Here is a 5,107-nt window from a genome sequence, read left to right as displayed (position 1 = left end):
TAAGGATTCATAGCCCAAAAACACAACTATCACACATTTGACAGTTTAAGCCCCTTTATTCAATTAACCTCTTTTAGTCACCAAATTAATTCCTAATTAATTTATGACTAATATTAATTAAATAATATTATTATTCCTTTAATATATTATTCTTATAACATATTAATATAATAATATCTCTTCTCTCTATATAAATCAACCTGTCAAGTTGCTATGGTGAAGGCAACCCAAAAGGACCATGCACAACCGGGTCAAGTACTTACCAAATATAGTTACAGGCTTAGACACTAATCCAACACCTCTAACACTGGCGCTCAACCCGGGGAGGAAACTCCGGTTGAACCGATTGACAAGTCCTTACCTCTTAGACGTTCCGAAAGGGTTAGTGTTCCACCCCAGTTTTATGGTTTTCATATTACTATGGAAGGGGATACGTTCATTAGTGATAGTACACTAGTGAATATGGACGAACTTAACAGCTATAAGGAAGCCATGGCAGGCCCAGAGTCTGCGAAATGGAAAGAGGCTATGGACAGCGAGATTCAGTCCATGTATGACAACCAAGTTTGCAATTTGGTTGAGAATGTACCAGGTCGTAAGACGGTCGGGTGCAAGTGGATCTTCAAGAAGAAGACTGATGTGGATGGGAATGTGCACACTTATAAGGCGCGATTGGTTGCGAAGGGTTTCACTCAAACTCCTGGAGTTGACTACGACGAAACCTTCTCACCAGTTGCGAAGATAAAGTCTATCAGGGTGATGCTGGCCATTGCTACATTTCATGACTATGAAATATGGCAAATGGATGTCAAAACCGCTTTCCTTAATGGGAAGTTGGCTGAGGATGTTTACATGGCTCAGCCAGAGGGTTTTGTCAATGCGAAGCATCCTAATAGAGTGTGTAAGCTTGAGAAGTCCATTTATGGACTTAAGCAAGCGTCTCGCAGATGGAATCTTTGTTTTGACGAGAAGGTCAAAGAGTTTGGTTTTCTGCGAAGCGAAGATGAATCGTGTGTATATGTCAAAGCCAGTGGGAGTGTAGTAAGCTTTCTCGTATTGTATGTCGATGACATACTACTCATAGGAAATGACATCCCAACATTGCAGGAGGTTAAGTCCTGGCTCGGGAAGTGCTTCGCTATGAAGGACCTCGGAGAGGCTTCCTATATTTTGGGAATAAGGATAGTGAGAGACAGAAGTAAGAGACTAATAGGACTTAGTCAGAATACTTACTTGGACAAGGTACTAAAACGTTTTAGTATGGAGAATTCAAAGAAAGGGGAGTTACCAATCCAGAGTAATGCCAAGTTGAGTAAGACTCAGAGTCCGAGTACTGAAGTCGAGATAGCAGAGATGAGCCGAGTACCTTACGCTTCCGCAGTCGGCTCGATCATGTACGTTATGACTTGTACTCGCCCTGATGTGGCCTTCGCTTTGAGCATGGTCAGCAGATATCAAGGGAACCCTGACAGAGCGCATTGGATCGCGGTTAAGAACATTCTTAAGTACCTTCGGAGGACCAAGCAATGGTTTCTAGTCCACGGTGGGAGTAATGACTTAAAGGTGTGAGGGTATACTGACGCCAGTTTTCAGACCGACAAGGACAACTATCGTTCACAGTCGGGATGGGTCTTTACCCTCAATGGAGGAGCAGTAACTTGGAAGAGTTCCAAGCAGGAAACCGTAGCTGATTCAACATGCGAATAAGAGTACATGGCAGCAAGCAAAGCGTCAAAGGAGGCAATATGGTTGAAGAACTTCATTGGAGACCTTGGAGTTGTGCCAGCCATAAAGGAGACTATGGAGATTTTCTGTGATAATGAAGGAGCGGTTGCCTTGCCAAGGAACCAAGAGATCACGGTAGATCTCGACATATCGATAGAAAATATCACTTTATTCGACATCAGGTGGAAGAAGGAATCCTCGTAGTGAAGAGGGTATCGTCAGAGGATAACCCAACAGATCCGCTTACGAAGGGACTGAGCAGGGTTAAGCAGTTGCAGCACGCTAGGAGCATTGGGCTGAAGGACGATATTAGTTTAGATTAGATAGTTTGGAAACGTGTAATAGATAATTTGTTATTAACATTTGATGATTAAATTAAGGAGTATTATTTATTAGTAATGTTACTGTCTTATGTTAATCTTTTACCTATTGTTTCATTTTGCATGTTTTGACTTCCTGAATGATTGAATTATTTGATAATAATCGAATTATTCAAACGGTCCACAGTCGTTCATATGTTGGAAGTAGATATGAATGAAGACTGTCATGAATTGGTGTGTAGATTGTCTAAAGTGTATTAGACATAGCAAAGGTTTGCTACAACGTTCATGAGTGCTTAAGAACTTGATTTGAGCATTGGAATAAACCCACACTTGCTGGAATCACTTCATGGAATTTATCACGAGTGATCGCAAGATGGAAATATCATATGGTCTTAAAACCTAGACATATGGTTTATTGTTTGCTAATTGGTTGTGCATTGATAATGCGTAAACGCATCAGTAACTTGATGTTATAAAACGCATTGTTGTGAATGATTTGATTAGTGAATAGTAAATGCATATAAGTCGAATTTTATCTGTTCCTTTTATCCTAAGAGGGTAAAAGCGATATCAGGGCCCCTCGATGATTTGATTTGATTTATATGCCAGACCCGGTCAGGACTGAATTGATGTGTTCAATTAAGTTCTATGTCAAATGAATCTGAGATCGAGAAACCAATTGTTGGACAATAAGTATGACAATGTTCCATGTAATTGTCCGCGCGATATCTAGAACAGAGGATTATACGATCCCTTATCTGAAGGACAGGTTACTGATAAGATCAGAGTTTGACAACGTCTTTGAGAGCTACGATTTCTAATCGGATAGTGCTTGCATTTATAGTTACTAGACTTATCCAAGTGGGAGACTGTTGGATTAGTGTCTAAGCCCGTAACTATATTTGGTTAGTACTTGACCCGGTTGTGCATGGTCCTTTTGGGTTGCCTTCACCATAGCAACTTGACAGGGTGATTTATGAAGAGAGAAGAGATATTATTAATATATTATGAGAATAATATATTAAAGAAATAATAATAATATTTGATTAATATTAGTCATAAATTAATTAAGAATTAATTAGGTGACTAAAAGAGATTAATTAAATAAAGGGGATTGGAACTGTCAATTGTGTGATAGTTGGTTTTTGGGCTATGGATCCTTATGGATTATAGGGTGGACGAAATTAAGGTGTATGGACTCCTTAAATTCGTCCAAGCCTCAATCTAGAAGGATCTTTGGATTGCTTAGGGCCTAAGTTATTCCATTAGGGTTTTGGGTGAAACCCTAGAAGCTCACAGTATAAATAAACCCCATGGGTTGGAGAAATCGGCCACCTAGCTTCCTTGGGAACCCTAGAGCCGATTTCTACATCCCTCCTCTCTTTCCAAATCAACCTCTTGCTAGTTGGTGTTTGTAAGCCATTAGCGGAGTGACAATTGTGACTCTAAGCTCCAAGAACAAGAAGATTCAAGCAAGCAATCAAAGGTATTCATCTAGATCTGATTTCATATGTCAAGTTTCTATTGTATTCACTAGATCTAGAACTGTAAGTCTTGGATACAATGCATGTTCAATTAGAGAAACCTAGATCCAAGCATTAGGGTTTTCATGTGCACATAGGAAAGTTCTTATGGCTCAAACTCATCATATATTCCCTCCTTCAAGGATTTCAGGGGGATATGGGGCGCCAGAGTTCTTTGGGGTGAAGGACCGCATTGCAGCCAAGCGATGGATAACAGATATTGAGTGTGCCCAGATGATTAGCTTCTTCCTCGAGGGGTCAAAGGTGAGGTTCGTTGCAGGCTGTCTAAATGAGCGAGATAGGGATTAGTGGGAGGAGGTTGGCTATGCTCTGGGCGCCCCAACCATTGAGGCCATGACCTGGTCGGATTTTGTGACCCGGTTCCGAGTGGATTTTGCACCTGTTGTTGAGTTGCAGCAGTTAGCGAGGGAGTTTCTGTTGGGTTTTGAGCATTCTAACACTCCTAAGTGTACATGCAACCCTAAATACCTTGGATCTATGTTTTCTCTATTATACATGCAAATATGAACTTTCCAAGGTATTCATCCTAACTAGCATAATAACACTGATTCAAATGAATATCTCAAGTTAGAATTACATACCTCTTTGATGTAGAATGTCTTCATGAAGCTTGAGTGCCTAGTGCCCCAAGTGTGACACCTCAAATGGTTCACACAACATCAAATGCACATGGAATGACTTGAGAGAATTTGGAACACTTCATAAAATCGGCTAGCCCTTTTTCCTCACACATAGTCACCGATTTCTTGAGCCATGGGAATCTTTTATATGGTGGCTATTAGGGTTACACCATGTAACTCATAACTTTACCCATTCCTTATGCTCCATGGATTTTAACCTCCATGGAGTATCCATGGGTCACCCCATGGACTTAGTCCAACATAAGGAATCTTGGATCACAAGCCCACATATAAAAGAATGAATGATTTACACAATCAACCCATATATTTAATTAGTCTCCTTTTGATCACTTAATTAATTCCAAATTAATTCTTGATCAATACTAATTAAATAACCTTATTAATATATTAGAACTTATAATATATTAATAAACCTTAAGTGTTATTTCTCTCATTTTAGTCTATCCAAATGCATGATGCCATGCAACCCGAATGGACCATGCCGGTCTCCCACTTGGATAAGTCTAAAACTATTATTGCGTACGACTTCAAGAACCGACTGGCAATCGTAGATCTCAAAAGCTTATGTCGAACTCTGACCTTGCCGATGATCTCTGACCTTTGTCAATGACTTGTCCATTAGATAAGGGATCATATATTCCTCCATTCTAGATATCATATGGACTGAGACATGGATTATAATCATTCTCTCTGTCCATTTGTTGTTTCTCGATTTCCGATTTATGACGACTGACTAATTGAACAAATCAAATCAGTCCAGGCCCGGCCGAGCACTTACATTTGTCATCACCAAATGATCGAGGGGCCCACAGATATCGCTTTTATCCCAAAGGTAAAAGGAATGGATAAACTTCGACTCATATGGCTTGTTCTA

This window comes from Lactuca virosa, chromosome 2, assembly GCF_052849685.1.
Source record: "Lactuca virosa cultivar CGN04683 chromosome 2, Lactuca_virosa_CGN04683_v6, whole genome shotgun sequence".
Taxonomy (NCBI): Eukaryota; Viridiplantae; Streptophyta; class Magnoliopsida; order Asterales; family Asteraceae; genus Lactuca; species Lactuca virosa.
Note: the sequence above shows the minus strand (reverse complement) of the source record.